The sequence below is a fragment of the Rissa tridactyla genome, chromosome 23 (genome assembly GCF_028500815.1).
Source record: "Rissa tridactyla isolate bRisTri1 chromosome 23, bRisTri1.patW.cur.20221130, whole genome shotgun sequence".
In the NCBI taxonomy this organism is placed as follows: Eukaryota; Metazoa; Chordata; class Aves; order Charadriiformes; family Laridae; genus Rissa; species Rissa tridactyla.
In genome coordinates, this window is record NC_071488.1 from 412,617 (window position 1) to 430,752 (window position 18,136).

General features: G+C 65.3%; 1 protein-coding gene and 1 long non-coding RNA gene across 5 annotated transcripts in view; one reads left to right on the forward strand and one right to left on the reverse strand.

The window, feature by feature from the left end:
• Positions 1–18,136, reverse strand: part of LOC128901082 (sperm-associated antigen 4 protein-like) — a 77,778-nt gene that overhangs the window by 49,580 nt on the left and 10,062 nt on the right. The window lies entirely within an intron of this gene.
• LOC128901088 (uncharacterized) lies at positions 5,939–8,327 on the forward strand. The gene is made up of 4 exons (XR_008463415.1): positions 5,939–6,030; positions 6,501–6,592; positions 8,001–8,097; positions 8,184–8,327. It is a non-coding gene; the product is annotated as an uncharacterized LOC128901088 (long non-coding RNA).

Sequence of the window (18,136 nt, forward strand, 5' to 3'; positions counted from 1 at the left end):
GGTGAGGGGACACTGCAGGGTTCAAACAGACCCAGAAGTTTCTGTGGGTTCCTGGGGCCGGCTTCTGAGCACAGCTGCCAGATGTGCCAACAGAGGTGATGCTCACCTGGATCTCCTACATGCAATCAGGGAAAAAAGGATCAGGGCTGTGATAATGGAGTGGCAGCCTTGGCTGCAGTGTCCATGAAGTAGCGGGTTCTCAGCTCCCCAGGGGAGCAAGCAAGGAGAGACACAGAGTGCAGACAGCAGGTCTCAGAGGGGAAGACCTTGAAGTAACAACCGAAAGGCCGCAAGAAGGTCTCCCCGGAGCCTTCTCTGCTCCAGACGGGTTCCATCCCTCCGATCATTTCTGTGGCATTCCTCTGGCCCGTTCTGTGAGGCAGCAGCAGGAATGCAGGGAGCTCTGCCTGGGGACAGACAGACTCGGCTGGGAGCTGAGGCGTCAACAGGAGAGGACAGAACAACCTGGGAAACTGGCAGCTTTGTGGCGGGTGAATGTCTGCTCCAGACTTCATACCAACAAACAAGCAACAGCTAGTCAGGGATGTAAAAGCCAGGGCTAAGAAGGTAGAGTTGAGGCTCCTGAGAGAAAGGAAAAAGGCCGAGAGCAGGAGACGTCTGGAGAGCAGGCTTTGGCCTGCTGGGGGACTGGCTTGGAAGAATCCTGTGGGATACGGCCCTGCGGAGAAGCAGGGTGCGGAGGGCTGCTTGAGGATCTCCTCTTCACGCTCCACAATGGCCCGCCTTGACATTCAGAAAGGACGGCGTGGATGAGAAAGAAGCTGCTGACAAAACCCAAGCCTGAAGAGGAAGCACAGAGGAGGTGGAAGCTGGCTGCCTGCCAGCCTCAGGGGTTTTGTGTTTCCATACCGGAGACAGGCAGTTGTGTGTGCGTGTGCTTGTTTGTGTGGGGGGGAACTGAGGGATGAGGAGATCCTGGGGCCGGCTTCTGGATAGAGCATCTACAACCAGCTCCTGGAGGGATCCATTTTCTCTGTGTGTCTATACAGGTCTATATTTCCCACTGACGTAGTCTGCCATACAGGCAGCGCACCGTACCAATACCCTCACCGGTATTTTGGTGATGGTTGTCACGGTACTTCCTACTTGAGTCGGAAATTCTATTGACCTAGTACCTCCTTTAATTGTCTATCGTGGCCTGCAACTCCTCAGGTTATCTTGTGAGAGACAGCACCACCAGGGTGAGCCATCAGCATAGAAACATTGACAGCCGAGCAAATGGATCTTCATTCCAGGGCAATGGAGCTTCACTTCAGGGGAACCGTGAGAAACTCTGGGATATGGCCAAGAGAAACCTCCAGAAGTTTACAAGGAGAAGTGTCCGGTCCTGCACTGAGGGGGAGGAAGGTGCATCAGAGCCCGCTGGGACCTAACGTGCTGAGCAGTGGTCCTGAGGAGAAGGTGCTGGGAACTGGAGTGGCCCCCCAAAGAAAAGTGTCCCCCTGTGTGCAGCTCCCCATTTTGGAGGAGTGGGGAGGAACTGGAGAGTGCCCAGAGGAGGTCTGCCCAGGTGTGGTTCAGCGTATAGTGCACATGCGCTGCGTGGGGAGGCTGAGGAATGTGGGCTTCTTTGGCCCCATGGTGGAGAGGCTCTGGGCAGGACAGGGGTTGCTCGAAGGACGGTTTCAGAGATGATGGGGCTTTTCTTCTTCGTGGGAGACCACATGAGAAAGAAAGAAAGAATGCCAGAACTTGTAGCTTGGGAGGTTTAAACAGGAAACGGGAGAAAGAAACGTCACTCCAAGGGCAGTGCTGTGGAAAAGGCGGCCATCCAGAAAGAATGTGGATCAGCCCGTGGCTTTGTGTCTAAAGACATATCCCCGAAGGATGGCGAGACTTCAGAAAGCTTAGTGAGTTGCTCAGGCGAGAGCAAGGTGGAGAAGCAGGGGAGACGTCTGCAGCCTGCAGGGAACATGCCCAGGTGTGGAACACAATAGGACAGCCTGCGGTGGTTTCAACAGTGTGGGGCTGTTGAAATGTGAAAAGCCCCCAAGAGATCCAAGGTCTTAATCTCCGTGTCTGTGACTGTCACCTCTGCCACTGATGCCTATAAGGAGTACAAGAGCCTGATGGCCTCCTCGTCCCCACCTGGGAGCCTGGGAGGTGTCCTGCTGTCATTCTGCACGTGTCATTGCACCTCCCTTCCCACATCATCCGCATGGAAGAGCAACTTGGAAGACATCATCCTGATTATGGAACAGGTCATCCTGAGTGCCATTATGTGGCACATGAAGAACAACCAGGCGATCAGGCACAGTCAGCATGGGTTCATGAAAGGCAGGTCGTGCTTGACAATCCTGATCCCCTTCTAAAACAAGGTGACCCGCTGAGTGGATGAGGGAAAGGCTGTGGATGTTGTTTACCTGTCTTGACACAGTTTCCCACAGTGTTCTCCTGGAGAAATTGGCTGCCCATGGCTTGGATGGGCGTACGCTTCGCTGGGTGAAAAACTGCTGGGACAGCCGGGCCCAATGAGTGGTGGTGAATGGAGCTCAATCCAGTGGGCGGCCGGTCACAAGTGGTGTTCCCCAGGGCTCAGTACGGGGGCCGAGTCTCTTTAAAATCTTTATCAATGATCTGGACGATGGGATCGAGTGCCCCCTCAGTAAGTTCACAGATGACACCAAGTTGGGTGCGTGTGTCGACCTACTCGAGGGTAGGAGGACGTTGCAGAGGGACCTGGACAGGCTGGATCGATGGGCCGAGGCCAAGGGCATGAGGTTCAACAAGGCCAAGTGCCAGGTCCTGCACTTGGGTCACAACAACCCCATGCATCGCTACAGGCTTGGGGAGGAGTGGCTGGAGAGCTGCCTGGCAGGAAAGGACCTGGGGGTTTTTTGGTTGACAGGCATCTGAATAGGAGCCAGCAGTGTGCCCAGGTGGCCAAGGCGGCCAACAGCATCCTGGCCTGTATCAGGAACAGTGTGGTGAATTGGACCATGGAAGTGATCGTCCCTAGTCACTAGTTCAGGTTGCTCCAAGCTCCTGACCTTGGACACGTCCAGGGATGGGGCATCCACAACTGCAAGCCATTGCCCCTTGTTCTGCTATTACAGGCCCTGGTAAAAAGTCTCACTCCATCTTTCTTGGCCTATGACCACTGTGATTTCATCTGCAAACACTGTGGAGAGAGCCCAGAGATCTCCCAAGACAGGGTTTGGAGGCCTCAAGCACTTGACCAGTATCTAGAGGCTGAGAGCCCTGGGCTCAGTGGTTTGGAGACTGGGGACGGTATAGGAGGAGCCTGAGCGTGCTGGAAGGGTGCTTTCAGAGCTGGTGGAGCTTTTCTTCCTAGTGGAAAACAGCCTGAGAAAGAAAGAACTCCCCAACATGCAGGTGGGGAGGTGCAGCCTGGCCACGAGGAGACAGAAAAGTCACTCCAAGGGCAGTGCTGTGGTGCAACACGCCACCCAGAAGGAGTCTGGATCAGCCCAAGGCTTTGTGTTTCAAGGAAGAGCCAGGGAGGATGGAGAGATCTCAGCAAAGGAAGGTGACAGCAAGATGGGGCAGCCGGGTGGATGACTGCAGCCTGCAGGGAAAGAGGCAGAGGTGATGGGACACCGTAGGACAGCCTGTGGTGGAGAAGATAGAGGGATGTGGCAAAGCTGGAAGTCCCCTAACAGAGCCAGCCTCTTCATGTCTTGGGCTACGGCTGTTGTCTCTGCCACTGATGCCTCTGAGACAACCAGTCCTTCCAGCACTGGGGTCTCGTTGCCTCCTTGTCCATACTCAGGAGCCTGGGAGGTGTCGTACCATAGTCCTGCCCTTGGCATTGCACATCTCCACATCCCACTGTCCCAGGAAGAGCCCTGAGGAAGGAGTGAGGGAGAGGATCTCCCTTCCTGGGGGCTGGGGGTCAGGCCTTGGCCCTTTGGGCGATGGAGTCAGGGCTTGGCCCTTTGCATTAATGAAACACATCCACGTTTACCCAGCATCAGAGTCACCTTCAACTTGCTTTTCCCGACCTGCCATCGCTGCCTCCAGTTTTCTGCTGTAACCGGACCCTGGGGGCAATTCCTCAGTGGGACCCATCAACACCACAAGAAACTTTGGAGTTTGAACCCGACTTTGACTCCTTGAGAGGTTCCTTCAACTTCCTCGCAGCGTCTGACGTTCACGGACTCGGCCTCGAACCCACCGGAGGGGGTCTCTCTAGTTGCTGCCCCCCCAGAGAATCACAGAAGATGCCGAGTTGGAAGGGACCCACAAGGCTCAAGTCCAACTCCCTGCTCCTCACAGAAGCACCTAAAACTGAACCATATGACAGAGACCGATGTCGGATGCTCCTTGACCTCTGGCAGGCTGGGTGCTGGGACCACTCCCCTGGGGAGCCAGCAACCGACCACCCTCTCAGTGAAGAGCCTTTGTCTCACGTCCAGGCGGAATTTCCCCCGATGCAGCTTCGTTCCGTTTCTTCGTGTCCTGCTGCTGGTCACCAGAGAGAGCAGATCAGCACCTCCCCCTCCGCTCGTGTCCACACGCGTGTCCATTCACCTCCCCGCCTGTCTACGCGTGTCCACACACCCCCGCAGGCTTCCACGCATCTCTGCACACGTGTCCATACGCCTCCACACGCATCCCCTCCCAACCACACGCCTCCACACGTGTCCACTTGCATGTCCACACACCCCCACAGGCTTCCACGTGTGTCCGCACATGTGTCCACACGCCTCCACATGTGTCCACTCGTGTCCACAGGCCTCCACATGTCCACACGCCACCACTCCTGTCTCCACACATGTCCACACACCCACATGGGCTTCCACACGTGTCTGCATGTGTCCACATGTGTCCACACACCTCCACACGTGTCCACTCTTGACCACAGGCCTCCACACGTGTCCACACGCGTGTCCACACACCCCCACAGGCTTCCGCTCCTGTCTCCACACGTGCCCACACACCTCCAGACGCCTCCACACCCCACCGTGCGTGGCCACACACATGTTCACATGCCTCCACACGCCTCAGACCGACCCCCCCCCCACCATCTTGGTGCCCCCTCACGTCCCCTCCTGTCCCCCGTGGGGTGGCCCCCTCCCCGACCCACGCGTGTCCCCACTGTGGGGGATCTCCGTGTGTCCCCCCCTCTGCCTCCTGGCCCCCCCCACTAGGGTGTATCCCTGCCCCCCCCCCGAGTATCTCGGTGCCCCCCGTGTCCCCAGTGGGGGTCCCTGTGTTTGTCCCCCCCTCCGCGTGTCCCCCCCGAAAGGGTCTCCTCCTGCCCCCCCCCCCCCGCCGTGTATCTCGGTGCCTGCCGTGTTCCCCGCGGGGGGGGGGGAGTCCTCGTGCCCCCCCCGACCCCCCCTGTGTCCCCGCAGGCTGAAGGGGGCTTTGGGGGGGGGCCCTGGGGCTGTTGGGGGTCGAGTTCGTCAGGTTCTTCTCGGGGGTCTCCATGTTCCAGCCCGGGCAGAGCCTCTTCTGTATCCTGGGGGGGCCTGGAACCGGGGGGGGGAGAGGGACCCCAAAACCCGGGGGGGACACCCTAAAAATGGGGGGCTCTAAAACTGGAGGGGGGGCCTGAAATAGGAAACCCCAAACCCAAACCGCGGGGGGACCCCCTGAAATGGGGGGGACCCCAAAACCGGGGGAGGCCCTGAAACGGGGGGGGACCCCGAGATGGGGGGAGGGGGGAGGACAAAACATGGGGGGTGACCCTGAAACATGGTGGGGCCCGAAACATGGGGGAGGTGAAACACAGAAGGGGGACAGGGCCCGAAATGGTGGTGGGGCGGGGGGAGGGGGGTGTGATTTTACCTGACGTGGGGCAGCGCCGGGGCCTGGCCCTGGCCCTGCTGGAGGACTGGGACGGCGGCTCCTTCTGGCTCCTTCTGGCTCCTCTTCGGCCTCTGCAGGTGGGTCGGGGGGGGGGGGGGGGGGGGCCTTTTTTGGGTGGCCAGGGCTGAGGGGGCGTGGTCAGCGCCGGAGGGGGCGTGGCCAGAAGCGCGCCCCGGGGGCGCGGCTGCGCGCGGGGCGCGTGGGCGGCGCGTCAGCGGTTGCCGCGGCAACGTGAGGCCCGGCGCGCGCGGCGCGGGATGGGGGGGATCCGGGGGAGGGTCCGGGGCGGTCCCGGGGGCGGGGAGGGGGGGTCCGTGGTGGCGATTGGGGTAGACGGGACCGCGGGGGGGGGGCCCGGGCTCCATGTTGGGGGGAGGGGTTTGGGGTGGGGGAGGGGTTTTGGGGGTGGGGGACGGGCTGGGGGTGGTGTTTGGGGGTGGGGGAGGGGCTGGTGTTTGGGGGATGGGGGTGGGGTTTTGGGGGGTGGGGGAGGGGCGGGGGAGGGGTTTTGGGGATGGTGGAGGGGCTGGGGTGTTGTTTGGGGGTGGGGGAGGGGTTTAGGGGATCCTGTGCCGGGGGGGGGTGTGTGTTTGGGGGGGGTCGAGCGCAGGGTGGGGGTTGGGGGGAGGGGTTTGGAGGGTGGGGGATGGGAGGTCGAACCCCCGAACCCCCCTTAATTCCCCCCCCGACCCCCTCCCCAGCCCCGATGCCGCCCCGGGGGCTGCTGGTCCCCGCCCGGTTCCTGGCCCTGACGGCGCATCTGGTGCTGCTGGTGCTGCTGGGCGGGGACACGGTGAGGGGCGGGGCCAGCGGGGGAGGGGGCGTGGCCAGAGCGGGGGGCGTGGCCGGGGCAAAGGGCGGGAGCGGGGAGAAGGGGCCGGGGGCGTGGCCAAAGCGAGGGGCGTGGCCACGGCGAGGGGGCGGGGATGGGGAGAAGGGGCGTGGCCTCGGCGAGGGGCGGGGGGACACGGGAACACGTGGCGGGGGGTGGCGGGGGGGGGGGTGGGGGTGGTGGGGAGGCGGAGGCGGGGACGCGTGTGGCCGCATGCCCGCGCACGCGTCATCACGCCTGTGCTCATGACGTCACATGGCTCCACGCGTGTCCAGCCACGTGTCCACACGACTCCCCACCCCCCGAGGACAGGCCACCCACACTGGGGTGTGCCCGGGGGGGGGGGGGGGGTGTCCGTGTCCGTGTCCCCCCCCCCGCACACCCATGTGTCCCCCCCCGTGGCCCCCCCCCCCCCCGAGGACTCCCCCGTCCGGGCCTCGCTGCCCCCCGACTTTTCGGCGGAGGAATACGCCCGTGCCCAGCGGTGGTGAGGCCCCCCCACATGTGCCCCCCCACATGATCCCCCCCCCCGGCTTCTCGGTGGCCCGCACACCCCCCCCGTGTCCCTCCGCCTCCTGTCCCCCCCCAAGGGTGACTCTGTGCCCCCCCAGTGTGCCCCCCCACGTCCCCTCCTGTCCCCCGTGGGGCGCCGCCCCCCCCGACCCACTCGTGTCCCCACTGGGAGGGTCCCCGTGTCCATCCCCCCCCCTCCGACCCCCCCGTGTCCCCGCAGGCTGTGGGGGGCCCTGGGGGGGGCCCTGGGGCTGCTGGGGGTCGAGTTCGTCGGGTTCTTCTCGGGGGTCTCCATGTTCCGACCCGGGCAGAGCCTCTTCTGTATCCTGGGGGGGGCCCAAAACCCGGGGGGGGACACCCTAAAAATGGGGGGGCCCTAAAACTGGGGGGGGGCCCTAAAACTGGAGGGGGGGAGGGGCCTGAAATGGGGGACCCCAAACCCAAACCGTGGGGGGAGGCCCTGAAACGGGGGGGGGACCCCGAAATGGGGGGGACACACAGGAAACACGGGGGGTGACCCTGAAACATGGGGGGGCCCGAAATATGGGTGTGGGGGGGCAAAACATAAGGGGGGACAGGGGCCGACATGGGAGGGGGGCCAAAAACCGGGGGGAACCCCAAAAGGTGTGGGGGGGTCCGAAATGAGGGGGGGATCCCTGAAATGGGGGGCGAGACACCCCAAAACCGGGCGGGCTGCCATCAGGGAGGTTCCTCCCCCCTCCAAAGGTCGCGGGGGGGGCCCTGCCAGGCCCGGGGGGGGGCGGGTTTCGCCCAATTCCGCCCTGTGGGGGGGTGCCCGGGGGAGGAGGGGCCGCCCCCCCCCATTTTTGGGGTGATTTTCCCTGACGTGGGGCAGCGCTGGGGGCCCACGTGGCGGCTGCCCTGGGCCTGGCCCTGGCCCTGCTGGAGGATTGGGACGGCGGCTCCTTCTGGCTCCTCTTCGGCCTCTGCAGGTGGGTCGGGGGGGGGGCGGGGCGGCTTTTTTGGGGTGTTCCCCCCCTTACACCCGACTGACACCCCCCATTTCCCCCCCCCGCAGCGTCCCCCCCGCTGTCACCGAGGCGCTGCTGCTGGTCTCCATTCTGGGGTGCAGGAGAAGAGCCCTCTGAGCCCCGGGGTGGGGGGGCGTCGGTGTCCGTCCCCCCCCGCAACCCCCCCGGGGGTCCCCAATATGCGCTGACCCCCTCCCCCCCCCCCGCGTGCCCCCTCACCCCCCCGCAACTTCCACCTCCGTGTTGAGAAATTAAAGGGTTTAGCGCGGGAAAGCGCCAGCGCGCCACGGCTTTGGCGCGGAAAAAGGGGGCGGTGGCCCCGCCCTCATGCAAATGAGAGCCGCGGGGCAGGCTGGGAGCGCGCGGGAGCCGGGAAGGAGGGGATTTTTGGGGATCGGGAGGGGGATGAGGGAAGGGAATGGCGGGAGACGGCGGGGGGCGTCAGGGGAGTGCGGGGGCGGGCGGAGGGAGGGGGTTGGTGGGGGTCGCTGTTGGGTAGGGGGTGGTGGCGGGTTCCCGCCCCGGCGGGGTGGGGAGGTTGGTTATCGTCAGTGCGGTACATCCTGGCCTGCCCCGCTTTGCGGGCACCATGTGATGAGTGTGGCGTGATGACGTATGATTGCGTGCCGTTTCGAGGGGCGGTGGTGGGAGATGGGCAACAGCCCGGCGTCCCTTCGGAGTCTCTGAGTGCGCCTGCGCGGGGCCGGTAGGACGGTGGGTGGTGGCGGGGAGCCGCGGAACGGCCGCGTGTGCGGGGGCCCTGCGGGTGCGAGTGACACCCCTTGCGCCCCGTACGTGCCCCACCCCATGGACATCTGCTCTGCCGCATAGGCCTTCCCCCCGCCCCACAGAGACCCCTTCAGCCCCATACATCACCGACCCCGTGGACATCTGCTCTGCCCCATAGGTCCCCCCCTGCCCCACACGCCCCCCCTTGTGCCCTCCACTCTCCGCACTGGGACCCCACTCCCCCGCTCTCCGGTTTCTCCCGTTTCTCCCAGTTTCCCAGTTGGCAGCTCCCAGCCCCGTCACGCCGGTGCCCATCGGCACCACTCGCGTGTCCCCCCCAGGGACCCTCCGGTGCAATTCTGTGGTTCTCTGGGGCGGAAGAAGCTGTTTCTGCAGCGGCCCCCGGCCAGGCAGGAGCGTGTCTCCCCTCCCCGCCGTTGGCGGGGGCTGGGTGATGGTCTCCGAAGGAGACGGAGGAGAGGGAAGGGTGTGGGTGAGGGCATGGGAAAGGGTCCACGGGAAGGAGGGGGACGTGGGGTTTTGGCGACGTGGGCTCTAGGGACATCGATTTTTATGGATACGGGGTATTGGGGGACATGGGGTTTTGGGGGACGTGGGTCTCTGGGAACTCCTCCAATGGTTGGGGCTCTCTCCGGAATCCAGACGCCATTTGTCCTTCCTCTCGTGGCGTGTCGACACCAAGAGGCTTTTCCCTGGGGAACGCTGGCTCCAAGGTGCCATCCCCGAGCCAGAGGTGGCGGATGGGCAGCGCCGGGGACAGGCGCGGGGCCACCACAGCCCAGGGAGAAGAGCTGCCTCGGGGACTAGCGGGAGAGACCCACCAAGTGCCGGCCCTTCCTGCCCCCCCCCCCAAAAGGAGGGAATTTCCCACAAATTGGGAATGGGGGGAATTCCCGGGAGAGGAATGGGATGGGGAATTCCCGGGAGAGGTTGTGAGCTCAGGCGCCAGCACCGCGCGGAGCCGAGGGGCGAGTTCCAGCCCGGCTCCCACGGAGCTCTCTCCCAAGGGGGGCCCGTGACGAGCCCGCGCCGGCGTTTCCGTCCTGTGCCCCCCATCTCTCCCCGGCCCCCTCCTCTCCCGAGACGCTCTGGCCCAGTTGGCCACTTCCAGCCCCCCCGGGGGCTCCTCGGAGCGGCCTTTTTGGGGCGGTTCCGACCGCAGCCGGCGCCAAACCCCGCTCCCGGACATCGCAGGAGCCCCCCGGCGGGGACGGAGCTGGGTCACGAATCCCTGGGGGATTCTCCGGGTTCCCGAGGCTCCTCCCCGACCCGCGATGCCCCAGAGAAGGGGGTGGGCTGGGGGGGGGCGGTTGGGGAAGGCAGGTGGCCCGGCGTGGGGCTCCGAAATGGCCGGGGAACCCCCCGGAGGGCTGAGTCCGTGGGGCAGGCGCCCAGAGGTCCAGGCCGTCCCTCCACGCTCCTCTCCTGCCCCACACCACGGGGAGAGGGGCCACGGAGGGGGGGCCACGCGCAGGCAGACGCGGAGCGAAGCTTTGCTGAAGGAGTTTATTGATGGCGAGAGGGCAACGGTCCGGGGCTCCCGGGGGTCGGGGGGGGCCATCCAGGGATGACCATCTCCTCGTGCCGCTGGGGGGGGACGGGACGAGGGCGTCACCGCCGGTTCCAGTCCTGGAAGACAGAGCCCGGCGTGAGACCCCCCCGGCGTGCGCCGGGCCAGGAGAGCGGCCGCGTCCCCCCCGTCTCCCTGCAGAGCCCTGGGGACGGAGAAGGGACCCGGAGCCCCCCACGCACCCAGGGCAGGACCTGGCTCTCCTGAGCCCCACGAGGCACCCCCAGCCCCTCGCCCGGCGTGGCCTTACCCGGGGACGCCCCGAAACCTCCCCGAGCCCCGCCCGGCCCCCGTGGGCATCCTGGGGGGCACCAGAGCCCCCCGCCCGGCCGCGGCGGGGCCCCGGGCAGTCCGTGCAACGCCCCTCGGGCGCGGGGACCGGCAGGGCAGCGGCTGCGTCCCGCTGGCCTGGGGACACGCGTCGCCGCCGTCCCCTCTGCGTCCCGCTCCCGCGGCCCCGGCGGTCCCGGCCCCGAGGGCTCGGGGACCCCCTGGGGCCCAGGACCCTCCGTGGGGCTGGAGCGGCCGGGACGTCGCTCACCTAGGCCTCGGCCGCCTCAGCCATGCGTCTCTGGCGCGCCAGCTCCAGCAGCTTCTCAGCCCCGGGGGCCTGGGGAGACGGGGGGGTCAGGGAGGCGCTGGGAAAGCCCTGGGGGGGCTGGGGGCGAGTGGGCTCCCAGTGCGGGCACTGGGGGGAGTGGGGTCCCAGTGGAGATACTGGTGGGAGGGGGGTGGGGTCCCAGTGCAGGCACGGGGGAGGGAGCGGGATCCCAGTGGAGATAACTGGGAGGGATTGGGGTCCCGGTGCAGGTACCGGGGGGCAAGTGAGATCCCAGTGCAGATACTGGTGGGAGGGGGTGGGGTCCCAGTGCAGACACTGGAGTGTCGAGTGGGGTCCCAGTGCAAGTACTGGGGAGGGAGCGGGATCCCAGTGGAGATACTGGTGGGAGGGGGTGGGGTCCCAGTGGAGATACTGGGGGGGGAGTGGGGTCCCAGTGGAGATACTGGAGTGTCGAGTGGGCTCCCAGTGCAGGTACTGGGGCGCACTGGGATTCTCTGGAGCGCGGTGGCCATGGGAGGGAGGGTCTGGGGGCAGCAGAGCTGGCTGTACCTACCGCAGCCCTCTTCACTCGCCCAAAGCCGATTCCCCCCTGCGGAGAGACCGTGGGGTCGCCCGGGTCACTGGGATGTCCCCAGCCCCGGCGAGCAACGGGGGGACCGAGCGGCCCCCCCCAGTTCCGCAGACCGGGCGCCCTCCCAGCCCACCCGCCGCTTACCCCGATGCAGTAACCTCCGCTCGCTTCGAAGGCCTGGGGAGAAAGAGCGCAGCGGGCGCTGGAGGGGACCGTGGCGGGGCCAGGGGGGACGACACAGGCTCCCCCCGGCCCCAAGGCTTCCCAGGAAAAGGCCTTCTGCTGCCCCCCAGCACCGTCCCCCCCCAGGTTTCACCTCACGCGAGGACCAGGGGTGAGGACGGAGACGAAGGAACCGCGGGGAGTTCAGGAGCCCCAGAGAGGACGGGGCGGGGGGTGGTGGGGACGCAGCGATGGGGTGCGGGGGCGGTCGGCGGGACCCCCGAGGGCCGGGGACTCTGGAGGGCCGGGGGGGCGTGGGACGGACGGGAGAAGGAAGGAGCCCAAGCGGAGGGGCCATGGGGGCTCCGAGGCGGTGGCTGGGGGGGGCAGAGGGGGAGGAGAGCAGAGGAGCTCGACGAGGGGACGGCGCGGGGGGACGGCGGGGTCGGGCAGGGGCTGCGGGGACACCGCTGCCGGGGAGAGGGGGGAAGGCGAAGGGCTGAGGGGGACGAGGGGAAGAAAGACCTCGGCAGCGACGGAGAGGTGGGACACGGAGCGCGTCCCCGGGGGGAGACGGCAGCGGGGCCCAAAAGGACGGGACTCGGGGGTGCCGGGGGGGGATGGGACGGATGTGGGGGCGCCGAGACGAGAGGCCGAGCCAAGGGCTTTCGTGTCCCCCGCTGCGGCGGAGCCGGCGTCCCCCAGCCCGGCCCCGGCCCGCGGCCCTGGGGACCCACCTGGGCATCCTCCGGGGTGCAGAGCAGGACGGCGAAGAGCAGGGCCAGGCTGAGCACCGCCACCTTCATCTTCCTCTGCCGTGCGGAGAGTCCCGGCTGTAGCTGGGGAAGGCGAAGGGGCAGATTTATCCCCCCCGGGACTCCTGCTCGTCCCTCCCCGCCCCGAGAGCCCCCGGGGCAAAGCCGGCCTTGGCAGAGACACCGGCCCTGGCCACCAGCCCAGCCCCGGCACGGAGTCACCTCCGTCCCGGCACCGGTCCAGCGTGGTCCACCGGTCCCACTGCTCCATCATGAGACCGGCCTCCAACAGCCCCCAAAGCCAGAACCCCCCCAGCTCCCCGTACCCCTCACCCCCAGACCCCCATCTCCCCACGTCCCTCACCCCCAGACCCCCATCTCCCCGTACCCCTCACCCCCAGACCAGCCTTTCCCTCCAGGGCCCCCCAGGGGTGACAGCACCCTCCAACCAGGGCTCTCAGGGCAGAAATACCTCTGCCTCCTCCCCAGCCCCTTGGGTAAAGGGGGGGCTGGGACCGACCCCTCTTCTTCGGCGCCGGGGACCCCGGGAGGAGGGAACGTGGGAGGGGGGAGGACGGCCGGGGGCAGGGGCCACGGGGCCGGCAGGAGACCGGGGCCTTCGGGCACTGGGGGACACTGGTGGGTGCTGGGCGTGGGGAGGGGAGGGCTCGGCGTGGGGGACGTGCCGGGGGGCGGCCGTGCCCGGCTCCAGCCCGCCCCGTTCCCCAGGCTCCGCGGGACCCAAACCGGTGCCGTTCCCAGCCAGGGCCCCCCCCGGGCAGAGGGGACTGGCCCCTGCCCTGGCCCTCGCCCCGCCACCGCCTGGGGACACCCCGTCCCCCCTCATCCCCGGGGTCCCCCGGGCAGAGCCGGCCCCGAGAGCGGGTCCCAGCGCCCCGGCCCCGGTGCGGCGCTGGCTCCGCTCCCCGCTGGGGCTCGGCCACCGCTCGCCAAAGGCCCTCGTCCCCTGTGGTGTCCTCGGCCTCTGCTGGCCCCGGACGCGGCCGTTCAGAGGGACGCGACGAAGCCTCGGCTCATCCCCGGGCAGCCCCTCGGCGCTGATGGCGGGCACGGAGCCCCCCCGGCGAGAGGAGGGACGTCTGTCCCGCGGCACCTCTGACACCTGCCTGCGCCCCGCGGCACACAGGGCCCTCCAGCCCCCCCGGGGCTTCCCCAGAGCCCGCTCGGGGGCAGAACGGCGGGGGCGACGGCAGCCGGGGCGCCCTCCAGCCCCGCCAGCGGGCAGAGCCCCCGCAGGAGGGCGGTGCTGGGGGGAGCGGGGAGCAGCGGGTGCTGGGGCGCCCCAGCGCCGCGGTCCCTCCTTCCCCGGGGACAGGCCGGCGCCCAGAGGCGGGGGATCTCCCTTTCCCCCTTCCTTCCCCCCGGCTCCTGCCCCAGCCACGACCGTCAGCGGGAGGTGTCCTGAGGCGCACCCCGGCCTTGGGGGGGGGCTGCCCGCAGCCGAGCGCTGTCTGGGGCGGGGACCGAGGGGTTTTGTCCCCTTGCGAATATGGCCGTGGGTCACTTCTCCTACCCCGTGAAGAGCGCACAGCCCAGGAGCCCTCGGGGCTCTCCTGCGCGGCGGCGCCTGCGCCCCAGGATCTCCCCTGGAGCGGGGACGCTCGCTTGAGGTTCTGCTCCTCCGGGCCAGCAGGTTCCTCGCCGCAAGAGGCTCTCGGCGCCGTGCTGACCCCTGAAGTCTTGGCTAAGTGACGTAAGGGTTGATGGCGCGGCTATAATCCCTTAGACATGAACCCTTGGCCAAGCCTGGGGCTCGGATTGGATCCAGCTGCACCTCGACTCCTCTCGGAGAAGGAGTTCGGAAAGCCGGGGGGTCCTTCCCAGCCCCGGGACCCAACGGGAGGGTCTCCCTCGCGGCTCGCCTGGCCCTGGCCCCCGCGCGGTAAATAACCGGGTGCCCCTTGCCATCGAATCCCGTAAAACACTGTCGCCTTCACTGCCGGCTTTGGTAAATGGTGTTTGCTGTTCATCACTATTTCACTGCTGCTCTCCTACGAGTGAAGCTCATCCCTCCGCCGGGGACGGGGCGGTGCCGGGGGAGCAGCCGGACAGCCGGGGGGGCTGCTCTCCTTGGGGGAGCCCGGGGGTCCGAGCAGCCGGGGTGATGGAGCTGCCTCCCCAGGGGCGCCGCGTCCTCTTCCCTCTCCCCTGCCTGCCCCGCGCTGGCCCTGGCTCTCCAGCCTGGTTTCCTTCACCCCCAGCCCGACCACCGCCACCCCGGGGGCCCTGGGCAGCCCCCTCGGGGCGCTGTGGGGCAGGGACGGCGTGGGGCTCCGCTCGCAGCAGGGAGAGCCGCCGGGGGAAGCCGCACAAGCCGAGCCAGACCTTTTCCAGCAAGCCGGCGCCAACGGAGCTGCTCTCTGCCGTCGTGACGCTCCCGCAATTGGCCCCGGCTGCTCTCTTCAAGGGCGCAAGTGCCCCGAAGGGCAGAGGGAACGGCCGGGACCTCTCCCAGCGGGGACGGCTTCAGGGCGGACGTGGGCATTTTTGGCTCGAGGAGCTCAGGCACCCCGGGTTTTCCCCCCTGCAGACGCACACAGCTCTCAGGGGAGACAAAGAGCGGCACAGAGAGCGACTGATTGGCTTCTGCATAACGTGAGCCACCGCTGGGAGGACATGGGACCGGCAAGGTCTCCATCGGGAGGCGCAGCACGGATCGACGGGTCTCTCTGGGTGGCAGAAGGAACCGCCCGTAACGACCAGCAACTCCACCGGCCGCGCCGAGCAACGGCGGCACCGAACGCCTTGGACTCGCCGCCTGCGCTGAGTTCCCGGGACGTCGGCGTTATCCCGGCAAACCCGCGGGTGCTCCGTAAGGCCGGCGCGTTCCTCTGTAAGCTCGTCCTCTGTTCCCTGCCACAGGAATTCCAGCCACCGCGCTGCGCTGCCCAAGGGCCGTTCGCCCCCTAACCCACCCAGCGGCCCACGGCTGAAAGTAAAACAGCGCTCGAATGGAGTCCGTGGCCCCTGGGGTCGGGGGGGTGGTTTGTGTTTGTAGGAGACGCGGGGTGGGAGTCAAAGGCCGGTGGGAAAAATCTGGACGGGGCTTTGGAAGTCGGCTGGGAGGTTTGCCCGAGTTTCAGCGAAACTGAGGTGTCGCTGGTCGCGTCCCCATGACGGGACAGGCTCCTGTCCCGGCTCGGAAGAAACCCTGTCTGGGGTCATCTGCCCGAGAAGAGGGAAACGAGGGTGCGCTGAGAAGTCAGACACGAGAACCGTCAACGGCTCAGGGCCCTCGTTGACATTAGATGGCATTTCCGAGGGTTAGGGATAAGGTCGTCTCTTCACGAGACACTAACTCTAAATAAGGGATCTCTTGTGGCTCGGTCGTGAAAAGATTGAAGGCGCCTGACTGGAATATTTGCTTTGGAAATGCCCAAAGAGCAGGCAGCCACCTGGCAGATTCTCATTTTGACGGCTTCTGCTTTCTGCGTTATCTGTTGGACAGACAAGTCACCCGGCGCGGAATCATGCACCGCATTTAAACACGCTGGGGTGTTTTTTGCATTCCGGGCCTGTTTTGAAAAGAATCGACGAATCGTAGGCGCTGCCACCATTGAGGAATATGGGATTAGGAGCGGCCGATGAGAGAAACGCAAACCAGCGGGCGGCACTGGATGCCCCTTGACATTCACGGTGGTGTTCGGGGAAGTCCCCTCTGCTGGCTCAGTGGTGGCGACGACGACGCGCTCGGGTGGTTGCGATCGTGAGCCGCGCATTGAAAAAGGTAAATGTCAGCAGTTGGCCGGTTTGACCAAGGGCTGGACAAGAGCCTCCTCAAGGTCGCTCTGAAGGGTGACTGATCCTACCTGTGCTGTCCCCCCGCCGCCTCCTCAGGGGGAGTGCAAGGCCTGTGGCTTCGACAGTTCGTGTCCCAGACAAAACCCCACCGACGCTTCCGAGCGCCCCAAAGTGCCAACACAAACCGGCTTTTAACAAACCCAACAAAAAGGGGCGCAGGGCACAGATCTGGAGGTGACTCCCGTTGAGCGCGAAGGAGAAGTGTCCCGTCAAGGAAAGGTCTTGCCAATCCCCAAACGAGTGGACCACCGTTGAGGGCAGCACCCAGAGGGAACCTCCCATGGGGCCAAGAGCACGTCTGTACCTTTCTCTCTTTTTCCTACAGTCCCTTCTGGGAGGCAGGGGGAGTTTTACCACATTTATTTTCCAAATAAATTTTTATCAGGGTTGCTCTCCTCAGGCTCTGACCCGCAGTGAGGCGTCCCGCCGTTTTACAGAGGGAAAGGGGAGGGAAAGTGCATGTACCGCTTCTTCTTTGGTGGGAACACTTGGTTCGGTGCTCATCGTGCACACTCGGATGGCGCTGGAGCCTGAGCCACAACCCCAGCTCTCCCCTCCGCTGGTTGGAGATGGATCTTCCCCGGGGATGGAGGCGGGAGCGAGTCTGTCTGGGGTCAACACCTGGCACATCGACCCCATGGGAGTGTGAAGCTCTGGTGGACTCCGGTGCAATGTTTGCCTTTCTCCAGTCACTGGGGACTTCACCCGACTGCCATGGCTTTTCAAATATCACGGAGAGTGGCTTGGCAACTCCACCAGCCAGTTCCCTCAGGACTCTGGTGTAGGAATGTGTCTGAGAGAAAATGGTCACGTGAGTCAGCCTCCCTACTATGAGAGATTAGATTAAGAGCAAAACAGGTGGTAGAAGATGGAATTAGTACATGGGAAAAACGGGAACTGAGAAGGTAGAAAACATGTTGTGCTAATGACTAAGCAATTTACTATGTGAATTCTTGTAACCAACCTGATCTGTGAATGAACTGCATGGACAGCGCGTGAACAGAGACTGTAAGCCAATCATATAGCTGCCGCTAGCGCGTGCTCTTATTGCCTGCCTATATCTACGCTGTGTAAACTGGAATAAAGGGAGAACGATCATACTCATATTGAGACTCCATCGTTACTCCGGGTCCGTCTCCCACTCCGACATCTTCCGACATCTGGTAGCAGAGGATGGTTCAGCACAACTGAGTTCTCCGAGACTGCGGTAAGCAGCTAGAGGAGGGGAGTGGGAAACTTCGGCTGGGAGACGTGCTGCTTGGGCGCATCAGCGGGAGCAGACAACGGCGTGAGGTCGCTCCTCACCTCCCAGGCGCAGCTATGGAAACAGAAGCTGCGGCCACGCTACTCGCTGGGATCCTCTCTAAGAGAGGGATTGAAACACCAGCGAAACTGTTGCTCAAACTGATTAAGCCGGGGCAGGAGATGGGGCAACAAGTAACAAAAGAAGAAGGGACAATATTAAGACTTCTCCTGCATATCCTCTCTAAGAGAGGGGTGAAATACGATGAGCGTATGCTCCGAAGGTTGTTAACCTGGTGCAGAGGGAACGGATTCGCACCAGAGCCCCAGACAGGTTTTAAACCAGAAATATGGGAGGCTGTTGGGAAAAAACTGTGGGAAGTGATAAGTAAAGGAGACAAAGAGGCATCACCGTTAGCGACGACATGGTGGTTGGTGTTATCGACCTTACAAGATATGAAGGCAGAGCGAGCCACGGCAGCCGGGGCTTTTGCAGCATTACAACCCACAGGAGGGGGATTGAACAGGCCAAGTCCGAAGGTCTGGGACGATCCCCTGCTGATCCC